Source organism: Podarcis cretensis (genome assembly GCF_951804945.1).
Source record: "Podarcis cretensis genome assembly, chromosome: 3".
NCBI lineage: Eukaryota > Metazoa > Chordata > Lepidosauria > Squamata > Lacertidae > Podarcis > Podarcis cretensis.
The window spans coordinates 118,781,021-118,806,905 of NC_137172.1; the positions used below are offsets into that span (position 1 = coordinate 118,781,021).

General features: G+C 43.7%; 1 long non-coding RNA gene across 1 annotated transcript in view; it reads right to left on the minus strand.

The window, feature by feature from the left end:
• Positions 1-8,417: 8,417 nt before the first annotated feature.
• The window catches only part of LOC307212809, a 30,735-nt gene continuing 13,267 nt past the window's right edge, over positions 8,418-25,885 (minus strand). Inside the window, exons 2-3 of the long non-coding RNA XR_013837239.1 lie at positions 21,028-21,168; positions 8,418-8,534 (exon numbers count right to left, since the gene is read on the minus strand). This is a non-coding gene — a long non-coding RNA (uncharacterized lncRNA). The remainder of the gene's footprint in view (positions 8,535-21,027; positions 21,169-25,885) is intronic.

Here is a 25,885-nt window from a genome sequence, read left to right on the forward strand (position 1 = left end):
CCCTAATGATCAGCCTTCACTGCATAGAGCAGGCACGTCCAACAGGTAGATAGTGATCTACCGGTAGATTACTGGACATCTGTGGTAGATCACTGGTAGACAACTGGCTCCCCCCAAAGAAGCTCAATAACTTTGGCTCTCCTAAAGAAGCTCAAAATTTTAGTCCTGCACCCCCCCCCAAAAAAAACGGTGTTTTCTTTCCTCTTCCCTAAAAAAACATCAACAACAAGGGGGTAGATCACTGCCAGTTTTTAACTGTGAGTAGATCGCAGTCTAGTAGATCACAGTTGGCCACCCCTGGCATAGAGCATTGTTTTTAATTATTGGCTTCATGTCTATTTTAGGAAATCTGCCCAGTTGGTTGATTCAAAATTTACAGATTCTTTCATGAGTTTGGGGAGTGGGTGGGGGAATATTCTGCATGAAACACATCTTTGAGATTTTTTTGTGGACATTCAGCCTGCCTTTCATTATGGGAAAACTAATCATGTATTTAAACAAATAATTAAGGATATGGATTTATAAGATCTGGAGGCCTTTTCTCTTGGAACTGGCTACCCAGCGTATTTGGGTTTGGATAATGGGAAATGTTATCAGTGGGTTTCAGCTAAATTTCAAAGGGTCTTCATGCTGTAATTCTTTGCCAGGAGCATTGATGGAGAGTTGATTTAACTGGAATGCCTGGGTTGGTGGTGGAAAGCCTTGTGATAAAGGTTATCGGGACTCTTTGTCATTGTGTGGGATTCATTTTATTGATTTCGTATTTTTGCAAATGCTAGACTGGAGCTAGGAAGGATTTCATCCTCCCACTTTTAAAATATTTATGTGGAAGACTGAATGGTGTTATGTTGGGATTCTGAATGGCAGGAGAGAACAAGTACATCACTAGAGAAGTAGCCCTTTGTAAAAGTTCTGTAACCAAGAGAAGAGCTCAGATGGTCTGAAAATAAGTTTGAGATGGACACCTCATTCTGTATGCCTTGCTTGTGTTGTGCTTAAAACTGTGGGGATACTGCCAGGGAGATGGAGCCATCAGGCAGGCCCCAATCATCTCTGGACGATCACCGGTCTCCTGTGGAACACCATCAGTCAATTAGCGACACGAGCCTCAGAGATATTCCAAGACTTGTGCACACCCTTTCTGCAGAGTCTCCACAACGAAAGACGCTGACAGGAGAGCATATTTACAACTTTATTCAGCGTAGATCAGAACAAAGGAAAAACATGACTGCTTGCCTCCGTGTCCAGGAAAACAGCCAGAACAAAAGCGATATACAAAATGGAAACACCCAGCGAGCAGGAAGTAAACAGGCATGTGACACACAACAGCCTGTTCACTTTTTAAGATGGAACGGAAATATCCTAACAAAAAACCCCTTATATGTACCCCCTTATTGTTTGGTGGATGATTCTCCTGTTGAATTCTCCAGGGGGACCATATAAAGCAGGCACAAGCAACCTTCGGCCCTCCAGATGTTCTGGACTACAATTCCCATCATCCCTGACCACTGGTCCTGTTGATCATGGGAGCTGTAGGCCAAAACATCTGGAGGGCCAAAGGTTGCCTATGCCTGATATAAAGAGATCTGCTCTGATCTACTACTTGTAATAATAACAATAAATAAACTAGCGATTACATGGGAGATTACATACTATAGATAGCTAGCATATCACAACAAAGCAGCATATTCTAGCTTCTAGTTGTGACTCTAGCTTTGCAATAAAAAATACTAGCTGAGCAGGCATAGAGCTTTTCAGTCACTAATGGAAACTTTTCCTTCCATCTAAATGGTGCAGTTGTCTAATTTGTTTAGCTAAACAGCATTAGCTATACTGAAAGTTTTATTAGCACAGCTGAGAGCAGGAAACTGAAGTGGACATACCATATATATTTTTTAAAAAATAAAATAAAGCATTTTTTGAAACAAACTCAGCTTGTTCATTGATTAGCTTATTTGTTACACTAAAGTCTCATTGCTTTTAATAACGGGCTCCTTGTTGACACAGATGGGGGTGAGGGGGGAATCTTTGAATCCTGTTCCATTACAAAGCCTATGTGTATCAAATATTAAACAAGCACTATACAATAAATTTTCCCATTTCCTTTGCCGACTGCTGATACTTGATGCTAATATGCTGTCTCTAAATTTACTTGGACAATCTACTTCCTCAGGTAGGCTAATGCAACATTTGCAAGACCATGTCGCTCCTCAGATGGAGGAGCTGTTTCCGTAATGTGCATGGCCTTTGCGTGATCGCACACGGGACTACAGTTCCCAGGGAACTTACTAGTAAAAGGGGGCTGGCTTGCTTCTCAGGTTATTATTCAGAGGCTCACACCCAACCTCAGTAATTAGTTCTTGCTGAGAGGTGGGGCCAGCCCCATTTATAAATGGGAGGTGGAGCCGACAACAGCCAGGCAGTCGGCTCTCGAGATTCACCTTCCCTACTTCCCTGGACAGTGGTACCTCGGGTTAAGAACTTAATTCGTTCCGGAGGTCTGTTCTTAACCTGAAACTGTTCTTAACCTGAAGCACCACTTTAGGTAATGGGGCCTCCCGCTGCCGCTGTGCCACCGGCGTGCGATTTCTGTTCTCATCCTGAAGCAAAGTTCTTAACCCGAGGTAATATTTCTGGGTTAGCAGAGTCTGTAACCTGAAGCATATGTAAGCTTTGTCCCCCGCCCCCAGAGGGGAGTGGGTGACCACGTGGTCCACCGCAACTCCTCCCCACTGTGAAGTGGAGCAGATTTACCGTGCTTAATAGTTCAACATGAACCTCACAAGCTGCAGCAAATGAAATGTCATACAGAGCACTTCTTACCAGCTTAGTTCGCACTTTTGTTTCAGTGACGTTTTCGCTGGGTTGGCCATGCCCACCAAAGGGAAGATGGGGAGCCTGACTTCAGCCACCAGGCCCAACACTGCATTATAAAGCTGTCTGCAAATGTGACACAAAGGCTGACAACATTAACCCCGCCATGTGGGAATCCCATGCACATGACAACAGTCCCTGGAGACAGACAGTCAGGTCATGCATCCACAGCATTGAGGAATGACCACTGGGAGGAGCACACAGACAAGAAATGCCGTGGAACATCTGTAACAGCAAAAACAGTTGCCTTAATCTGCCCTGCCTGCAATAAAACATGTCTCTCCCATATTGGTCTTTACAGCCACACCAAGCACTGTAATTCTCCAGCTGTTTGACATTACCACTGATGGCACACTCTTCCGTTGTCTGCCGAGACAGGTAGATACCAACAAGTGTTTATGCATGAGTTTTCACAAAGATGCGCGGAGAAGGCAACATACAAGTGTGTTCCCAGTACACATCTTTTAAGGTTTTGACTAATCCACACACTTTTGCAAGCAACTTCTTAATATAATGCATTTCTCTACGTTATTGTTCTCATATTGTTTCAGAAAGTGCTAGTTCAATGGATTTTCCTTTAAATGGGAACTTTAAATGGTGGAATTTCTCCACCATTTCTAGTCATGATTAACTTAAGTCCCGTCGATTTCAATGGGTCTGGTGCAAATAAAATCAAGTCTGGGTGCAACTCCTGCAGTTCACAATAACATTTATAAAAAGTTTACCCAAAATTTCCATCAAAGACCAAATGGAGACATGGCATGACAGATTCTAGAAAATGGGGACTATCCTTAATAAATGGGACAATTATAGTATATATGGAATGGATCTCAAACTGAATCGCATTTTATTAATTTTTAGCGCAGTAAATTCAGTGGCTTCTGTTACTGCAAAACAGCTGCTTTTCAACAAGAGGTAAGGAAAATGCAAGGGCTTTATAGTTGTAAGTCACAGTGCACTGCACATGCCCAGAAGACCCTGAGTCACTTCCAGATTCAAGGACTAATAAAAATTGGAAGCACTCCAGTAATTTTAAATTACTTTGCACACTGAAGAGTGATTTAAAACCAAGGAGGTGATGCCATTAAAACACACACACCCAAGAACAACAACTATGTGTAGTTCAGTTTGTAAAGTGAATCTTATAGACAAGCATACCACAGAAGGTTCTGGATGTATTGAACTAAACCAAACGGTTTAAATTCAAGAAGTAAAGGCAAACCAAGAGCACATGCAGTTTACACCAAGGAGCAAGTCTGATGAACTCCCTTCTGCATCGTCACTGATCAAATAAATGTCTGTAGCCATTGGAAAAGGAAAACAGTAGACGGGTCCTCTCCTAAACTCGTGAGGATGTGGCTTCTCTAATTAAATTAAGAGGTGCTTGGAAGTGGTAGGAGCAGGCAACAGTGCTAAATGTTGCTCGATTTCACTTTCCCAATGGTATTTATGCAGCTACTCTCAGTGTCCTGGGATAATTAGCTAAACTAGTTGTGCAATGCATGGTGATAGCACTGTGCTGAACATATTACACCTTGTATGTATGTGTGTTTGAACAACATTTGCCTGCCAGCATGTGGGCTTAATTTCAATATTGTAAGTATTCATTAATAAAAAGGATTCCACCCCCCTGCACTTCTGTAAGGCAAATATTGTTCTTCCTCATACTTCTCGCCATGGCAAAGTACACTGAGAGCCAGTGTGGTGTAGTGGTTAAGAGCGTTAGTCTCGTAATCTGGGGAGCCGGGTTCGCGTCTCCACTCCTCCACATGCAGCTGCTGGGTGACCTTGGGCCAGTCACACTTCTTTGAAGTCTCTCAGCCCCACTCACCTCACAGAGTGTTTGTTGTGGAGGAGGAAGGGAAAGGAGAATGTTAGCCGCTTTGAGACTCCTCAAAGGGAGTGAAAGGCGGGATATCAAATCCAAACTCTTCTTCTTCTTCTTAGAATCATAGAGTTGGAAGAGACCACAAGGGCCATTGAGTCCAACCCCCGAGTCTTCTTCTTAGACAGGTGTTTGTGTTCTAAAGTACATACAGTGGTACCTCGGGCTAAGTACTTAATTCGTTCCGGAGGTCCGTACTTAACCTGAAACTGTTCTTAACCTGAAGCACCACTTTAGCTAATGGGGCCTCCTGCTGCTGCCGCGCTGCCGGAGCACGATTTCTGTTCTCATTCTGAAGCAAAGTTCTTAACCTGAAGCACTATTTCTTGGTTAGCGGAGTCTGTAACCTGAAGCGTATGTAACCTGAAGCGTGTGTAACCCAAGGTACCACTATACGCACAAAATAAATGTTCTCATTGATGGTATTATGCTAATCTATTTTGGGGTGTGTTATGTTAAATCCATCCTATAGGCTTCTCTGTTACATAGGTATTTTTCTCACTTGCAATCTCCCATGGTACAAAAATAAACTGGGTGTTCATATTGTACCAAATAGTAATATGGTACACAAATAAGCCAAATTGTAGTGTTGATCATTCTGGAGCCATGAATCGCACTCCAGTAAATCAGGTAGAATGGATACCCTGCTGGGATGCTGCTGGGAAGACAGGGGCATCAGGCAGGCCCCCAGCTGGCTCCAGCCACCGGCCGGCAGCTGGGCGAACTCCGGTCTCCCTTGGAACAGCATCAATCAGCGATTCATAGCTCCAGAAGCCTTCAGAAACTTGAGCATTGTGATGGCCTGGGATTCGGACTCGGATGCTGAACCTGAGGGATCCCAGCCTGCACAGGATTCCCTGCCTCCAGAACCAGCTGAGCCGGGGCTGGGGCATGAGCCTGAAGGGTCCTCACCTGTGCTGGATCCTCAGGTGCAGGCACCAGCTGAGTCTGCTCTGGCTCCTGAGGTGATGGAGGACCCATTGCCTGCAGGTGCTCCTCTCCCAGCCCTGTCAGAGGAAGCTGAGGTTGCCTCTGGGTCCGGTAACCCTCCAGCCTCTCCTGAGCTGCAGAGGCTCGGGGCAGAGAGGTGGAGGGAACTAAGTTCCCGCAGGAGGAGTGCTCGCCTCCAGGCCAGGAGAGGCGAGTCACCAGAGCATCGGGGGCCCCTATGCCTCGGGGCAGATAAAAGCCAGCCAGCTCCAGTCCCAAGTTGCGGGAGCAACATTGTTGGTTGCTAGTTCCTGTCTGAACCCTGTCCTGCTTACCTGCCTGAGCTCCTGACCCGCCCTGGCTCCCTGCTTGCAACCCTGTTCCTGACTTCACCCGACTCCCTGCCCTGCACCCAGCTTCAGCTACTACGGACTGTCTCCACGTTGCACCTTTGACCACGAACCGGACTTGGACCTCACCTCTCATGTAACCCATGGGACCAGCACAAGCATGCTCTGTCAGCAGAGTGAATAAATCTTTACAATGGAAGTGGCAGACAGAGATGTGTGTAAGAATATTTACAGCATTTTATTCAGCAGCAGGACAAAAGAAAAACATGTCTGCTTCCCTTCGTGTCCAAGCAAACAGCAGCAAAGCAAAAGCAATATACAACAGAAGTTCCCAGCAGACTGCGCTGGAAGTAAACAGACATGTGACATACAACAATCCACAAATCTGTTCTAAGGGTGGAATGGAACTATATCCTAACATAGCCAAGGTATTGATCAGTTATCAGCTAACAAGGTGTCTCAGATTAAGCAAGGATGCAGAATTATCATAGAATTGCAGAGTTGGAAGGACTCCCGAGAGTCAACTAGTCCAATCCTCTGCAATGCAAGAATCTCAGGAATCTTGCTCTGCTGTATCCTACCATGCCCAACTGATATTCAAGAAACCAGGTACAGTGATACCTCGCAAGACGAAATTAATTCGTTCTGCGAGTTTTTTCGTCTTGTGATTTTTTCGTCTTGCGAAGCACGGATTTTGGAAAAGCTTCAAAAATCACCAAAGTCTTCAAAAACCTCAAAAAAGGCTACCACACCGCATGCTATGAGTTGCTCCTCGAAGTCAAGTCACAACTGCACCCCCTGAATGCACGGTTTTAAGAAAAAGGAAACAAACATGCAAGACAAAGGAAACAAACTTGCAAGACGTTTTCGTCTTGCGAAGCAAGCCCATAGGGAAATTCGTCTTGCGAAGAAACTCAAAAAACGAAAAACTCTTTCGTCTTGCGAGTTTTTCGTCTTACGAGGCATTCGTCTTGCGAGGTACCACTGTAAGTTGGAGTATATTAGGGATCATGTTGTTTGGAAAGAGCAATGGTGGTGACAGGGAAATATGGGCACACACAGCTCCTTACACACATAATTTTGTGCACGCACACTTTGCAATATTACAGTGTCAGACTTGGAACTGGGAAACCAGGGTTCAAATTGCCACCTGGCCCTGAAGCTCACTGGGTGACCTTGGGCCAGTCACTACCTCTCAGCCTAACCTACCTCACAGGGTCGTTGTGGGGGTTAAATGAGGGGGAAAACCATCTTGGAGAAAGAAAACCATCTTGGAGAAAGAAATTTGAGATATAAATTCAATTAATCAATGAGTCACTGTTCACTGCAGTATATAGTTCCAAATAAATGTGACTTTAAAGTTTTGCTTTTGCAAATGCCAGCCACTGTAAACCAATATCCCAGCAAAGACTACAAGTGATAGGATGAGTTGCTGTATCATTAAAAAAAAAAAAAAAAAAAAAAATCCCAGAAAGCTAGCAAGTCAAGGTGATGGCTTGTCTCGAACCCATTCCCCTGAAAGGGAATTATTATTATTATTATTATTTTATATGCAGAAGCACACATTCATGTACCTCCAGGATGAGCTTGCAGTACTGAACACACAGAGAAGTATCCAGTATAACCTAATTCCAGTCTTTATTACTTTCACATACATTCATTCACAATCCATCCCATTTATACATTAATCTGGGAAAAGGGTTCCCCCACAAAATGACACAACTTTCAATTTCAGTACATATTTTGAGTATTCTCAAGCATTTCTAAACATATTTTCCCCTCAAAATAAGCCTTTTATAATGTATTTCATCCTACAATACGTATTTTAAAATTCATGCTTTTGAGCTGAGAAGTATGTTGGAAAATTTGGAGAAATGAGATATCTGAAAGGATAAATAAATTCTAATCTGCACATTAGAGGGCAGGATCAGGCCATTTCATATCAGAATCCACAAAAACAGACCTCCTCAACCACCACAGCCGTGGAGCTATGGATTATTATTTTATTTCCATATTTTTCTGAAAGCTTCTTACCTTCATTTAACGAGGCTTTGGCTATCTCTGATGAGCTTCAAAAATGCATTCACATCCACCAAATGAGTGGATTTGTGTCCCATCTCAAATTGTCATACTTCTGATTTCTGGGTGTCTGGCACATTTTGGAACTGTAAGGAGTTTGCTCCCCCCCCCCATTTTATTTCACATTGTAATAGAGTAGCCTTTCACAGAGAACCATAATTATTGACTTCTGTAATGGCCACTTTAGTTGAAGCTATTTGGTAATTCTGCAATCCAATAGTCCAATACAAGCAAAAATTATTACCCACCGTAAAGGGTTGAATTGTAAACATTTAATGCGAAGAATTTCCTTCTCGCCTCTGGTTTGCTCCAAAAGTATCCCATACACACTCCTGGATACTAGCTATCTTGGCTGCTTTCAGAAAGTCCGGGAAAATTGGTTCTTGTAGGAGACATTGACTTCTCCCTGCCCTTACCTAAATAAAAATACGGGCATTTGTGAGTATTAGGAAGATGTTTTCATTGTTTGGTTTAAATAATGTAGACACAATACTCATAGTCTTAAAGCACTTTTGAAACATCCGGGGTGTTTCAGCGCAGCTTTAAATTGGGCTGATTGCCAATTACAGTTTTAAGTGGAAGATGGAGGGAGTCATTTTTCTTGGAGTTCCTTTACAGTTCACTCTCTTATCTTGGTGCTAATTCTCTTTCTTGCCATTGGGTAAAGAGGGGGAAGGATTGGAATACCCTGCCGGAGGGCCTCCAAAAACTGTACATCTGTCATAGATCATGTCACAGAACAGAAATGTTTGTTTTTTCACCCATTCATTTCTGCTGGCAGCCAGTTATTATTAGAATGAAAAATTAAGCTATTATGCAGTGGGAAGCCTTGCTGGCTCTACAAAATTTATGGCATTAATACAAGAAAATTATCCTTTATAGCTCGTATAAGCAGCTGTATGTATAATGCAGGCTCCTTCTGGATAACCCCACAACAAAATGGCCACCCCATCTTTCCCTTTTCTTATTGAAAAGATCTCTCTGCATCAGGATTGCATTCCAAAGGGTACGATGAAGGCCGGGTGGAGCCATATTAAGAATGTAGGCCCTCCCCAGAAGTATATGCTTCCTGAGATACTTTCAGCTCAGACTGGACCCTGGCTTAAATTGTAGCTCAACCCAAGCAAGAAACATATTAGCTGACACTGAGGAAATCATCAGGTCTGGTTAATGTAGGAAGTAACAAGACCTTTTTAACAAACCAGTTCTTGGGCATGAAATCTTTTGACTCGCCTACTGGAAATGCCAAAGGGAGGAAGGGTCATTTTATCACATGTGAAAAGGCGAAAGGGCTTTGGGAAATGATATCTAATGAGTTGAAAAGGGTGTTTAAACTGATAATTCCTAAACAAAACAAAAAAAACAAAACAAAAAAAACCATGAAACCTTTTGGGTAGGAATAATGGGGACATAAGTCCTGAAAAAGCTGGCTAACTTATTTATGTAGGCGACAACAGCAGCTAGAACTTTATATGCACAGAGGTGGAAGAAGGAAGGATTACCAAGGAAGGAGGAATGGCTTATGAAACTGATGGACTATGCTGAAATGGCGAAATTAATTGCTAAATTAAGAGGACATAACGACAAAGTGTTCAAGGAGGAATGGAGACCATGGACGGATTATCTGTCAAAGTATCGCCCATGGAGTTGTGGGCAGGATTTGAGATATAAGAAGTGGGTTATTGAAAGAACTAATGAGGGTGAAGTTTAGATAAGAAAAACAGCTAATGTGTTGTAAAACAGCTAATAAAAAGAAGAAAAACATCAGGAAAGGAGGGATGGGAAGTCAAGAAGAAACTTTGCGTTAAAAATGTATATGACAATAAATGTTTTGGAATATTAAGATTTAATAAAAATGATATTTAAAAAAAGAAATATTTTGACTCCATAGGCTGAAACACCACACCAAGCATTCCTCAGAGCAGCCCCTTTGAAATTAACAAACATGAGGAAGTTAGGTCCATTAATTTCGGTGGGTTTAATTTGAGTAAAACTTAGTTGACTACAGCTGCTTGGGTAGAAAGGGAAAGGTGTCAACCTGGCCTTTACTTTCCACTCTGAATCCAAAGAGCGGCACATCTGCTTAACAAATTCAGAAGTACGGAAGGCAGATGTTCAAGAAGATCATGAATGTGATTCATAGCAGGGCTGGCCCAAGGCATTTTGGCCTCTGAGGCAAACCACAAAATGGTGCCCACCTCCTGCCAGAGAAGGGGTTGGGCGAAGCTCTACATCACAAACAAGGGGGTAAGAAAGATCTACGTTGGGAAGAAGGGTGGGCTGGCCCCGATTCAGAATGTGATTTGGACAGTGCCACGGACACAGTCCACATATTCCCTCCCTCTCCTCCTGCCTGTATCCAGTATGGTGAAAGTGGGTCATTGATAATGAAACAAAGCTAATTAGAAAAAAGACTAAAACTGCAATCCTGCATTCTCTGTATGTAGAGAACGGGGCATGGAATGGCTCTCTTGGAAAAGCAACATAGCTGCCATCCCTATCATGCTTCCTCCTGCACCACAATGGTGCAAGAGCATTAATAACCAAAGTATTCAGAGAAGTCTGAATTCTGTGACTGAAGGTGGCCCACTACAGTATGGGATGGAAGTTGACTATTCAGACCAACTCCATGTTTCCTCTCCTCTTTCTCCAACCCCCCACCCCAATATCTAGGGCAGGGACATCCAACTCTCAATAGACTGAGATCTACTCATAGTATTAAAAAAAACTGGCAGTGATCTACCCAAAGTCGTGGAGCTTTTTTTAGGAAGCCAAAGTTGGGGTGGGCTTTTGCTTTTTTGCTTTTTTGCTTTTTTGCTTTTTTGTTAGGAGATCACTGAGGGGCCAGAAGTCACGATCTACATGTTGGACATGCCTGATCTAGGGCAAAAACTTTCTGTTTTAGGGTTGAGTTACCTTAGGGTTAATTCAATACCTTAGGGGACGCAGGTGGTGCTGTGGGTTAAACCACAGAGCCTAGGACTTGCCGATCAGAAGGTCGGCAGTTTGAATTCCCGCGACGGGGTGAGCTCCTGTTGCTCGGCCCCTGCTCCTGCCAACCTAGCAATTCGAAAGCACGCCAAAGTGCATGTAGATAAATAGGTACCGCTCCGGTGGGAAGGTAAACAGTGTTTCCGTGCAGAAGCGGCATAATCATGCTGGCCACATGACCCGGAAGCTGTACGCCGGCTCCCTCGGCAAATAAAATGAGATGAGCGCCGCAACCCCAGAGTCGGCCATGACTGGACATAATGGTCAGGGGTCCCTTTACCTTTACCTCCCCTTTGGGGTAATTTGTTTGGAGCCAGAAGCAGGTGGCAGTGTTGCCTAGATCTTTCTCACTTTCGCTCAGGCTATATTCAGGCAGCACATCACTCCATCTTCCTGACATTTTCTTACCTGTTAATCTTTCACACAATGTAAAAGCCACTAGTGGAAACCTAGGGGAATCTAGCAGTGGTTTAACACTCATTTCTGTGTTAATTGTTTCCTTGGGGGTGGCAACCCTAAGGAAAATTGTGGGATTTTTGCGTTGCAATTTCACATGATTATATCGGGGGCTGTTTCCTGGCACACAGTCCTCTCTTGCCATTTAGAAATTAGCACGACGTGGTGGGTGTCAACCAAAAAGCCACCATCCCATAATTCAGCAAATAGTGCAATGTAAAAGAGCTGTTCAAAATCAGCACAGAAGCCAGTGTAACGAATGCAAGGAAAGCTAACGCAATAAACCCCATGTCTGAATGCAAGCCCACTCTCATACACACACAATTCCTGGAAGCAATTCCTGGAGGGGTTGTCCAGAGAGCAGAAGTGGAACCACTGCATCTGCTGAGCTGCTGATTCCCTGCCATTAATCTAAGAAGACCCAGCAGGCTTAGTTTAGAATTGTTTCTATAATATTTCCCTACTGTGAAAAACCATGACGGGGGGGGGGGGGGAGAGAGGGAAATGTCTTTCGTGGATTTCCTGCCTTGATACAAAATTCATACAGCTGATGAAGTGACCAAGTGACTTGGCTCCAAATCAGGAATAAAAAGATAAAGGTAAAGGACCCATGAGAGTTAAGTCCAGTCGCAAACGACTCTGGGGTTGCAATGCTCATCTTGCTTTACTGGGCAAGAGAGCCAGCATTTGTCTGCAGACAGTTTTTCCGGGTCATGTGGCCAGCATGACTAAGCCGCTTCTGGCGAACTAGAGCAGCACACAGAAACACCATTTACTTTCCTGCCAGAGTGGTACCTATTTATCTACTTGCACTTTGATGTGCTTTCAAACTGCTATGTGGGCAGGAGCAGGGACCGGACAACGGAAGTCACCTGCAGGGATTCGAACCGCCGACCTTCTGATTGGCAAGCCCTAGGCTCTGTGGTTTAGACCACAGTGCCACCCGCATCCGTAAATCAGGAATAGTTCCCAGTTTAAATATTTTCTCTGCCTACAACTCACTAGGTAGTACTAAGGAAGCCACTCTGCATCTGCCCCCACTCTGCAATTTGCAGATACAGTGGTACCTTGGTTCTCAAACACCTTGGTTCTCAAATGCTTTGGTTCCCAAACACTCAAAACCTGGAAGGAAGTGTTCTGGTTTCCGAACATTTTTCAGAAGCCGAGCATCCGATGCAGTTGTCGGCTATATTTCGGGGGCATCTGCACCAATCAGAAGCCACACCTTGTTTTCTGAACATTTCAAAAGTCAAAGGACTTCCAGAACAGATTAAGTTCAAGAATCAAGGTACCACTGTATTTGGCGCTTTTGTTTTTGCTATTTATTTTGCGTTTTTGTTTTTGAGGCTTTTTCGGTTAATTTGTTTTTGTCACTGTGTGGAACCCAGTTCAGCTACTGATTAATTGATTGTGTGACTGCGGAAATGGATAAAAGACCCACATCCAAACAATGACTATCATCAGTGCAGGTAAGAAAGAAAAATAATTTTAATTTTCATCATCTACAATACTGTCTTATTTATTTTATAGTACAGTACATTGTTTATTGCTTTCATTTTATGGATCAATGGTCTTGTTAGATAGTAAAATTCATGTTAAATTGCTGTTTTAGGGGTTGTTTTTAAAAGTCTGGAACGGATTAATCCATTTTGCATTACTTTCTATTGAAAAGCGCGCCTTGGTTTTGGAACGCTTTGGTTTTGGAACGGTCTTCCGGAACAGATTAAGTTTGAGAACCAAGGTACCACTGTAATAATACTGACCCACCTTCCAGGAAAGTTGTAAGCCTGTAAGGACTGCATCAGTGTCTTATTAGTTAGTTATTGTTATGAATCAGAAACAGGACTTTGGACCCAGCTTTAGGCCCAAACCATCCTTTAAATCACTGTTTTCCCAGAACTGATGGTCATGTCATAAGGGTTTGGTTTTTTAAAAAAAGTAAAACCAGCTTAAAATACTGCAGTGAGAGTGTTGTCAGTGATGCTGAATAAATAGGGATGGACTGAAGAAGCACAGTGAACAGCAGATGCCGTGGCTTTTGTTCTGAAGTGACTTCTGCCTGCCAGATTTTGCCCTCCAGGCACAATGGCAAAGCAAGGCTTCCACCTGTTATCTCTCACCATTATGGGCTGTTCTTTCCCCCCCAGTTGAAGTTTGGGTTTAAAATCGTACGTCTTCCCAGGATTTAGAGCTCATCATCCCAGCTGTGTTGCGCACTGTCCTTACATGAAACATCTGGAGACATAGTGTAAACAAAGTTCACCTCTTCTTGCTCATATCTAAAAGCTGTTATGTGACTTACTTGGTCACTGCTTTACGGAGGAGTATTTAGCTTTTATCATTCTTTCTCAGAATTTTTTAAAAAAATATATTTTGCACTATACCTGCATATATGTTATATACAGTGGTACCTCCGGTTACGAACTTAATTCGTTCCGGAGGTCTGTTCTTAACCTGAAACCGTTCTTAACCTGAGGTACCACTTTAGCTAATGGGGCCTCCCACTGCCGCCGCACGATTTCTGTTCTCATCCTGAGATAAAGTTCTTAACCTGAGGTACTACTTCCGGGTTAGTGGAGTCTGTAACCCGAGGTGTCTGTAACCCGAGGTACCACTGTACATATTTATGCAAAGGGGTGGAGCAACTTCCCTAAGAGGAAAGGCTGCAAAAATTGGGGCCTTTCAATTTAAAGAAAAAGAGAGTAAGAAGAGAAATCATGGAGGTGTATAAATGGTGCACACTGTGGTGAAAGTGGACTGGGGGAATTTCTTCTCCCTCTCCAGTAATACCACCTGGGGACTGAACATTGGAACATTGGACATACGAAAGAAAATTCTTCTTCACACAGTGTGTAGTTAAATTACAGAATTTTCTTCCACAAGAAGTAGTAATGACCACCAACTTGGATGACTTTAAAAAAGGCATACCAGGTCACCTGTAAGTAGCCCATGCCTTCATCTTAACGAGAAAACTCAGTAAGTGTGCATACACAATAGCAAATAACACACCAAGCCCTGATCTATATCTAATTAGGCATAAGTGGAACAAAGTATTCAAAAGCCACCTAACACAATGTGGAAAGGTCCTCCATAGTATTAAGCTAGGCATTGTACTGAGGTTAATCCCACAGAAAATATTCCTCTGGGCCAACTGAACTCCAGCTTGTCTTAAACACATAGGCATTGCACCCATGGGGGGCTGCTAAAGATGCATACAGCCACAAAGAGACCTCGTTCACCTCCTATGGAACTGCCTGAACAGAACCTTCCTGAACACAAGGGCAGGCTAAAATTAACTTGGTCCTAGACAAATCCACATTAATAGGAGGCACCAGCATAATACTTGACTTCATAACTGACAGAAAAAGACCATTGTAAGGTCAGGAAGGATGTTTCCAGCAAGCCAAGCTGGCAGCAAAACCAATAATGTTCTAGCAATTGAAAGTCTGGGCCACACAAGCATGGAAAACCGGATTTGAGACCTCCTACAGGTAGTTGTGGATGCGGGTGGTGCTGTGGGTTAAACCACAGAGCCTGGGGCTTGCCGATCAGAAGGTTGGTGGTTTGAATCCCCACGACGGGGTGAGCTCCCGTTGCTCGGTCCCAGCTCCTGCCAACCTAGCAGTTCAAAAGCATGTCAAAGTGCAAGTAGATAAATAGGCACCACTCCGGTGGGAAGGTAAACGGTGTTTCCGTGCACTGCTCTGGTTCGCCAGAAGCGGCTTAGTCATGCTGGCCACTTGACCCGGAAGCTGTACTCCAGCTCCCTCGGCCAGTAAAGCGAGATGAGCGCCGCAACCCCACAGTCGTTCGTTACTGGACCTAACGGTCAGGGGTCCCTTTCCCTTTTACAGGTAGCTATCAGAGAAAAAACTGCTCTGTAAATGACATGAAGGGTCGAAACAGTACTTTTGAATAGTTTCACATACATTATCCTCTCTTCCTCAAAATGCTTACATTGCAGGCTAAGACTGAAAAGAGGTTGCCTAATGTCACCTCGTGAGTTCGTCGCAGAAGCAATATTCAAAACTGGCACTTTTTGATTCATAGCTCAGTCTCTCAACCGCCACCAAGTCATGGCAATCTGTCACAGTAATTGCTGTTCTTCCCAGGCAGACAGTTCCCCACCCTGGGAACCTATACACTCCTGTGATCTGTGGTAGAAATCCCGTTGTTTGGACCCTTTCCATTTAAAACCCAACTCTCTCCAGATGAACCACACCCAGCCCTAGATTGCAGTACTTACAGGGCGTTCGAAGGATGATCTCATAGTAAAACATTTTGGCGGATGCTTTTTGAAAGAGTGGTTGCTTGTTTAAAAGAGATAGCAATCATCTTTGCTGTGTGTTGTCTCAGTTCACAGCCAGGCCGCTGTAATAATCAACAGGTTGTCTTACCAACTATCTGCTGAAAACTGTGTGCCAAGCATAGCTTTGGATGGCATTGAGATGGAGCTACTCTTCCATCACGAGGCTTTTGGTTGTCATTCTTAGGAGGGTTTTTCAGGGGGAGGTTTATGGTGTGCATTCTTTCTTAAGCTGAATAGGTAGTTTGCATGACTAAACTCCATTGCATTCCAACCATTTGATTCCATGAGGATGAAGCAGATTCTGCTCTTTGCTTTCCTTCTTGCTTTAGCGGCACAAAACTGTGACTCATCATTTTATAATTCAGTTCTATAATTTGTCTGGCATTATATTGCAGTAGATACCAGTCAGCAGATTTCTAAAAGATCAGCACCAGCGGGGTTAATAAATTATTCCCTTTCCTGGAAGAAAAGGAAAAAGAAAATGGCCCTCAGAACCCTTGTGCTGCCTTCCCCTAGTGTGGGGAGTAAAATATAATATGCTATTAGAAACATATTTTATTTTAAAAAATGGTGCTTCCACAAAATTATGTGGCAGGAAATACCATTTTAAAAGGTTATTTAAAAATAATTTCCCATTTTTTTGTTTAAATGTGCCTTCATAGAGAGGAGTAGTTTGACTTCCATGCTCTTTTTCTTAGGGCAGCATTTAAAAGAAATACTTTTGACTTTTTTTCTCTCTCTCCCGGAGATAATCTTATGAATTAACTTATTCAATTTCACAGGACCAGAAAAATCAATATCCCACCCCGGCATTTAAAACTTCCCATGCTCCTACTTAAAGGCTAAGGAATATCAAATGATATTGCAAGCATATTCGGCTTGCAAAGATCCCGATATCTGAAAAATGTACCTTTCCCAAATAAGGGTTTCATGCAGGACTCACCATGCATTGCCAAAACTGTTTTTTATTTTTTTTAAAAAAGGGCAAGACATGCACAAATTATTATTTTTGTTTCTTTCAGAAAGTGTTAACAGAGCTACCCTCTCTTTTACTTTGAGGTGCTGCATTTGGTGAAGAAAACTAGGAGAGGTGGTATTGAAAATTGTTAGTAGCTTGGTGTAGGGCCATCTTTAGCATATGCACCACCGGGGTGCAAAGATCTGCCCAGTGCCCCCAAATTGAGTTTAGCCACCCTCAGATTTTTTTTTGGGGGGGGGGCAACTCAAAGTTGTTGACTTTTGGGGTGGGGAGGAAAATTGCTCATCTGTAACAACACAGTGGAAATCACTGCTTTTGTTTCCTGACTCATCGGGAATATTTGACGCTACGGAGTAACAGAGCGATGGAAGAGGGGGGCGGGGACTTTCGCTCCATTGCTTTTCACTGCCGCTGATCGAAAGTGACTGGTATACAGTAGGTATACATTTGGCACCCCTCAGAATACATTTGGTGCCCCCCAGAATTCAGTGACCAGGTGCACTGCACCCCTTGCACCCCCGGGTAAAGATGGCCCTGGCTTGGTGGGAAATTACGCTGGATTCAGCGTGTTCTCCTGAATTCTCTTCCAGCTTATTAAAATTGTTCATTAGATCTTTTATCTTTTTGAGGTGTTGAAATAGCTTCTTCCTTTAAAAGTCTTTAGCTATGCAGTCACTCTCTTCTGCAATGCATAGGATGAAGGCAAGCAGGCCAAAGAGGCTGGTCTGATGCCAAGACGAATGACAAGGTGGCCTCAGCCGAGCTGTGAAAATCAGCAGCATGGGAGTTTTTTATAGAGTCCCATGGACTGCAAGAAGATCAAATCTCTCCATTCTTAAGGAAATCAGCCCTGAGTGATCACTGGAAGGACAGATCCTGAAGCTGAGGCTCCAATACTTTGGCCACCTCATGAGAAGAGAAGACTCCCTGGAAAAGACCCTGATGTTGGGAAAGGAGAAGGAGAAGGAGACGACAGAGGACGAGATGGTTGGACAGTGTTCTTGAAGCTACCAGCATGAGTTTGACCAAACTGCGGGAGGCAGTGGAAGACAGGAGTGCCTGGCATGCTCTGGTCCATGGGGTCACGAAGAGTCGGACACGACTAAATGACTAAACAACAACAACAACAACACATTCAAAACCAGCAAGTCAGGAAGAAGGCTCTCAGTGTGATCCTATACATATCTACTCAGAAATAAATCCCACTGTGGAGGAAGGGGTGTGTGGAAAAGTAAGTGTGTAAGGGGCTGCATCCATAGCTAGGATAGAACATCACCCCTCAAATGCTAGTTCAGGAGTGCCTGGCGTGCTCTGGTCCATGGGGTCACGAAGAGTCGGACACGACTAAATGACTAAACAACAACAACAAATAGCACCTGATTTGCCCTCGCATATCACCCAAATTCCCAGGCCAGGGAAGTTTGTGATGGTATTATGAGGCTCTGAGTTGGAATTGTCTCTAGCAGCTGTTGCCAACCTGAAGTCATCCAAGTATTTTGGACCACATAGGATAACTGCCTTATACAGTGGTGCCTCGCAAGACAAAATTAATCTGTTCCGTGAGGCTCTTCGTATAGCGGTTTTTTCGTCTTGCGAAGCAAGCCCATTGACAGCTTAGCGGATTAGCGCTATTAGCGGTTTAGCGACTTTTAGCGGATCAGCTGTTAAGCGGCTTATCAGCGGATCAGCTGATAAGCGGTTTAGCGGCTTAGGAAAAGGGGGGAAAAGGGGGGGAAACCGCAGGAACTCGCAAGACATTTCGTCTTGCGAAGCAAGCCCATAGGGAAATTCGTTTTGCGAAGCGCCTCCAAAACGGAAAACCCTTTCGTCTAGCGGGTTTTCCGTCTTGCGAGGCGTTCGTCTTGCAGGGCACCACTGTACTAAGTCAGACCATCTAGCCTGGTATTGCCTACACCAGCCTTCGCCAGGCTGGTGCCTTCCAGATGTTTTGAAATGCAACTCCCTTCAGCCCCAAACAATGTGAGCACTGGCTGGGGGTGAAAAGAATCCAAAACATCTGAAGGGTAACAAATTGGTGAAGCCAAGTCTGTAGTCTCTCTCCATCCACAATAGCCAGCAGCTCTTGCGAGGCAAGTGGAAGCGACCCAGGCTCCATCCTTCAGCCCTGTGGCACCTGACACTCTGATGTGTACACAGAGCTTCCAGGTGTGCAAAGGCTTTCTCATTGGCTGCTATGAGAGCTACTACACATAAATCATTGTGAACACTGGTGCATCCATGGAGCTTTTGACTAGGTTGCATGTCTCAAAAATGTATCAGCTTATAATGTCTGGACATGAAAGCTTTAGGATTTAAACAAGGTAGTACTGGTGTGTGACATAAATGGATTTAGGTGTACTATATATATGCAATAGGACTTTGTTCTGATGAGCACACAGAGGAAATAGAATGGGTTAGATTTGTGTTGTATCCATGTCTTGATTGCGCCTATACAGTCAAACTGAACATAACTTAATGCTGTATGGGAAGCAGATCCCTATGTACAATAGATAACCTGCCCTAAAGCTGAAGAACACTGGTTTAAGAGAAGAGATGGAGTACTCAAAAGCATGAGAATTGAAGCCTAAAACATTCACATTTAACCTCTGTGGTATGTAAGCAGTAAGTTTACATGAGCCGCAGATGAGGATGGCCAGCATTCCTTCTTCTGTCTGCTTAGTGGCCGTGATTAAATGTCCGTTGCAATGTTGCTGCCTGATAAAGTCTTAGATAACTGCCTCCACATTTTCCTTTCTAACTTTCTTTGTATATGTCCAATTGACTTACATCTTTAAAACATGAAAGTAAAGAGTCAGGAGGCCCTGCTGGTTCAGGACCTGGTACCTGTGGACCCCCTGTACCCCCCTGTCAGTAGCCCTGGTGTCCTGTGGGGCCTATTAAGACTGCTAGACTATAGAGATGAGTGTGAATGAAATGACTGCTATAGTTGAAGCATAAAACATGCTGTCCCCAGGCACACGTTTAATCTACCAGGGATGCCCTTCTTTGCATGTCCATCTATTGTCTAAAGTGGCTCTCTTGTTGTCTTAAGCACTGCAGGTGAATTACCAGATTAACAGTAGTGTGCACTCAGCCTTTATGCAGATAGCTAAGATCTTCCTCTTTTGAAAGTTCTTTTCTAGGGAGAAGCTACTGGTTGGGTTTTTGAGTAGATTTTATGGGTTTTGCTGGTGGTTTAAAGTATGTGTTTCATTGCTGTGACATTTGATTCATAGCTGATGCACTTTTATGGATATAGTGTAGTGTTTCTTTTCATAATGTTTTCAGAAGCTATGGTTGGGAAGCAGAGTATAGGTTGGTAAATAAATACGTGCAAGGGAAGAGTTCAAGTTATAGGCTGTCATCTTAAATAAGTTTATATGAATAAGTTATTTTCACCATATTTTTTTATTGGGGCTACACAGGCCAGCCTTAGTTACATAAACATACAGCACAGACAATATTCCCCCAATCAATATCAAAAATAAATGAAGAATATATTATCGCAAGTGATGTGGTTACATGGATTATATTTTCACACTCTCTAAAAGCTGTCAGTCGATATTAGATATCAGATTTTGTATTAAACTATCAGAATTAAGATGATTGGGAGGAGCAGGGTTGTAGAAAAATCACACTTTTGACGAAGTGACAGTTGCACCTAATTGCCAAATAAGACTGTTGTGGAGGGGAGGCAAAGAATACTGTAAGTCAGGAAAGAAATGAAATCATTACTGGCTTAGAGTACTTCCAGGTGGGAACCTTAGATCACAAATGGATCATTCAGATCTGATCTTTATGTGTGTGCATTTGGCGCATTAGCTTTGGCGCACTGCCATTTTTTCAGTCTTGGATAAGGGATGTAGGAGAGGGGGCTATTGGTTTGTGGGGGGTTTGCCTTGTTTTTCTTGTGTGTTTTGTGTTTATATCTTGTATTTTTATGTTGTGAACCACCCCAAGATCTATGGATGAGGGTGGTGTACAAATTTAACAAATAAATATTTTGCCACTTGCCGTTTAGCCCAGTGGGTGAAGCTTGATGGAATGCATCTGGAATGTATTTTTGTTCCTCCCCTCAGTTACTTTATCCCAACCCTCTACCACCTGCTTTCTATTCTAGAAATTTTTCACTTCTGTGTGCATATATTTTAAAAATAAAACAGGTAGTACCCACCATGTCATCGCATCTGTTCTTGGTTCCTATTGGCTCCATTGCTCCCACTGTGCACAATGAGATCAGAGCATAGCACACACAAGGGATGATGTGTACCTCCTCTTCATTCAGAAAACGTTAGGACTTGCCATTTGTATTTCTCTAGCAGAGAGAGAGAGAGAGAGAGAGGGAGAGAGGGAGAGAGAGAGAGAGAGAGAGAGACTGGCTATATTTTGCAAATACCCAACTTGCTCTATCTGATCCATTAAATATTTATTAGCCAGTGTCTGCCCATTGAGGACTTGGAGGGAGGGGGGAGGTTAGTGTTATTGTCTGTCTGGTCACAGACTAATCTCATTGGCCAAAGATAAAAGTTGATTAGGATCATAAATGTAGCCTCCCTGCAAATGTCATTTAATGATGTAAGATGGGGGTGAGGTGGGGGGGGTTACTCTTTCTGATCGGTCCAAGCAGCAGTTTCTCAAATGAACAAAATGTTTGGGGAGGGTTGAAGCTTAATGACTCTTTATTCAACTGAATGGACAAGCAGCAAGCTCTTGGCATATACTCCCCCAGATCACTGGAGGAAGAACACTCTCCGGAGTTGGAACAGGCAACAGGCAAATGATAACACTAATGTACTTTTTCCTTTTTCTGAAAACAATTAAACCATGAGAGACTGAGACTCTTTGTGACACGTAGCGATCTGTTGAAAATCAGTTATCTACTAAAAGGGGGTGGGGGAGGTCCGTTATATTAATCAGACCAACAAAGTCATAAATTTATTTTCATAAAAGAAAGGCGCGTGGACCTGGTCAGTGCTGATTGCGATGGTGATTCTCATGCACACCATCAAAGCGATTTACTATCTATGGTATACTTAATAAACACTATAGTGTGGCTTTCTGTGGCTAATAAAGCTTGCTTTGCATTATGCCCCTTGTCTGCTAAGATTTGCCTCCTAGGGCTCACTTAGAGTGCATTAAGAAGTTGAACACCAAGATCAGGGTGATTTGCTGCAAAACCTAAATAATTCATGCTGCTTTCAGCTGGTGTTTTTGCAAATGCTGTAACGAGACAAGCTGCAAAATGTTTTACATGGAGGAAAAACACAGATTACCACTAAAGGAGAACCCTTTTGCACAGAGCTGCCTCTTGGGGCCCTGTCTCATGTTGCCTTTGCGGTGTGGGAACCCTACAGCGTTACAGCACGGATTCTTCCCACACCACGAAGGTAATGCCAGAAGAACCTGGCCATGTTGGAGGAGCTGATTTTCACAGTTCCTCTCCATGCCAGAACTGCCCCTTCTTGAAAAGATGGAGGGGGTTTCACTGTGTGGGCTTTCCCCCTTGCTGTGGGGCTTCTGGTCTTACCTTTGCCATGCAAAAGGGAATGGTGCTGTACATAGGAAGAGCCCTGTGGGATCAGACCAAAGGATGTAATCGAGCGTTTTATTCCCACAGTGGCCAAACAGATTTGCATGCAAAGTCCAGAAGCAGGACATGAACCCAATAGCCTTCTCTTGCTCAAGATCCCCAACAACTGGTACTTAGAAATATTCTTCTTTGGCGATCACTCGTAGCCGAGTAAGATTGTCTTCCATAAACACGGTTTTAACAGTGAGTCCATAAGTGACTGTGGAGGCCAATTCTGGATCCACACGTCCTACCACAGTGGGGAGATAGGTTTCTGGGTGGGAGTTGAACACAGTGAGGGTTTGCCAAGCATGCCTTCCTCTTAGCTTCTAAAAAAAATTGTAGTATAAATACCGACAACTGGGAAACACTGCCCTGCGAGTGCTCCAGTTGGAGAACAGCCTTTACCAAAGGTGTCAAGGGCTTTGAAGACTTGGAGATATATTTCCTCTGACACTGGACATAATATATCCAACATTCATTCCTAGTAGCCATTGATATACTTATCTTCCGGAACATTGTCCAATATACTCCTAAAGCCATCTAGGCCGGTGTCCTTCATCAAATCTAGGAAAACCAGACCTCAGTCTAGCAATGGCCTGTGTGAAGGAGTGCTTCATTTTTTGTGTGCGTCCCAATTGCGATCGGGACCCCAGGTTTGAATGTTATGAAAGAAGATCTCATGCTAAAAAGATAACGTAAGAAGAAGCTTTTAAACGTCTGCTGCAGCACATTCAATGAAGATTATTACAGATGTCCAAGCAGTGGTGGAGCTTCATGCTCCAGCACTGGGGGGCGAGGAGCAGGCGGATGCGTGTTTGGTGCGCGTCCTGGAGGCATGGAGCACTGCCCGCAGGGGCGTGGCATGCGTCCTGGGGCATGGCACGCTGTCTGTGGGGGCATGGCGCCCAGCACGGGCGAGGGGGCAGCTGCAATGGCACCACACTGGGATTGCGCTGCCGGGGCGGTGCGCTCCCCCTGCACTCCTCTTCCTCCGCCAGTGTGTCCGAGGCACATTCTGGAACCCTGAGACAGACTTCTATTTCCATCTATTTCTTTCCCCTGGGAGAGCCATTGTGGTGTAGTGTGGTGTAGCCAGTGTGGTGTAGTGGTTAAGAGCGGTAGACTCGTAATCTGGTGAACCGGGTTTGCTTCCCCGCTCCTCCACATGCAGCTGCTGGGTGACCTTGGACCAGTCACACTTCTCTGAAGTCTCTCAGCCCCACTCACCTCACAGAGTGTTTGTTGTGGGGGAGGAAGGGAAAGGAGAATGTGAGCCGCTTTGAGACTCCATAGGGTAGTGATAATGCAGGATATCAAATCCAAACTCCTCCTCTTCCTCCTCCTCCTCTTCTTCTTCCTCTTCTTCTTCTTCTTCTTCTTCTTCTTCTTCTTCTTCTTCTTCTTCTTCTTCTTCTTCTTGTTCACAAGCACCAAATATTTTGAACAAGTGGAATTGATGGGGACATTTGTAAGAAACTGAAGGAGAAGTCAGGACACAACTCTGGCCCTGCAGGGCAAGTGAGGGAAAGAGAGGTATCCTGGCTGGATTGTGAGTAGGACATCCAATGGTTACTGAGGGAAAGGAAGAAAATACATGTATGTAGCAATGAGAGACATGGTGGAATTGGCAGGGTGAGAGGGGGCATTCATTGATTTTACTTGTGTTAAGCAAAAATTAGCACAAAGGCTGCATAGCAGGAGACCACAGTCTATAATACAGAAATATTCCCCTCTTCCCTAAACAGTGAGAAGTCTAGGATGGGAATGAAGGATTTCGTTTCTGTTGGATGATTTATAGTGTCTTTGTAATATATGTTTATATGCTAATATACAAGCAGAGTCTATTGAAAACAAACAGACTTAGATACAAAATATAACAGGCAGCACAACCACTAATCCTGCACTAGGTTCCCAAAATAGCAACTGCATCCAGATTTTGGCTAACTGCTGCTAAAAACTTTTGTACTTCTCACCGTTTCTTAAAATTTTGATAAAATTTCATCCTGCAGAACATTACCCAGATAGCACACTTCAATCTTCTTTTCTTCCCTGCAACTTTGGAAGGGGGGAAAACACTTAGAAGTTTTATTCGTGAAGCAGTACATAGGTTTTGCTAAATAAATAAATATGATACAGCACATCCCATTCATTTTTACGATTGTATGCCAATCCATATTTTGTGGTTCAGCTGGTTCAGCTGAACAGTGTTGCTAAGTCTCTCCTTCTTTAATATACATGTATATACAACCTGCATTTCCTAAACAGATTAATCAGTATTTCCGCCATCTGTTTTATAGTTTGTTTTTAAAATCCATGCAGCATGCCAAATGGTAAAGCCAGCTGAGCTCTTGTTTTGGGAGAACGGCTGTAGAACAACACAGTAGTGAAAACTGCTAAAAAAGAAGAAGTGTTGAACAGCTCAAGATGTTATGCTGTTGAATCAACAAGCAGTGACCCAAAACCTACACAACACAAGACGCTGAAACCTGGTGGCATAAGAGCACTTCTTCTGAAAGGGTCAGATCTGCACCTGACATTTAGAGCAGTATCACGCCATTTGGGGGAAGTCATGAACTGTAGTTTGTTAAGGGTGATTAGGGTTGTTGTGGTGTAGTGCAGCTGCTGGGTGACCTTGGGCTAGTCACACTTCTCTGAAGTCTCTCAGCCTCACTCACCTCACAGAGTGTCTGTTGTGGGGGAGGAAGGGAAAAGGACATTGTTAGCCACTTTGAGACTCCTTAGAGTAGTGATAAAGCAGGATATCAAATCCAAACTCCTCCTCCTCCTCCTCCTCTTCTTCTTCTTCTTCTTCTTCTTCTTCTTCTTCTTCTTCTTCTTCTTCTTCTTCTTCTTCTTCTTCTAGAGCTGCAGTTCCCAGCACACAAAAATGTATTATTCTGCAGGAAATTGCTTGCAGAAGATGTATACATTAGTCAAAACTGTGTAGGAAAATTAATAGAAACTCACACTGTAATGCCAAATTATTTTAATGAGTTTTGGTTTCTTTTTGTTTTGGAAAGGAGACGCTGAGGGTAAGAGATAATGGCCAGCCTAAAGCAGCTTAGAAACTTTAGCAGAAAACGTTGGGCTGGATCTGGAGATGTTGTCGTTGTTTAGTCGTGTCCGACTCTTCGTGACCCCATGGACCAGAGCACGCCAGGCACTCCTCTCTTCCACTGCCTCCTGCAGTTTGGTCAAACTCATGCTTTGAGAACACTGTCCAACCATCTCGTCCTCTGTCGTCCCCTTCTCCTTGTGCCCTCCATCTTTCCCAACATCAGGGTCTTTTTCAGGGAGTCTTCTCCTCTCATGAGGTGGCAAAAGTACTGGAGCCTCAGCTTCAGGATCTGTCCTTCCAGTGAGCACTCAGGGCTGATTTCCTTAATAATGGAGGATCTGGAGATACCCCAATTCAAATCTTCCCTTAGCCATGAAAAACCACAGGTTGACCTTCAGCCAG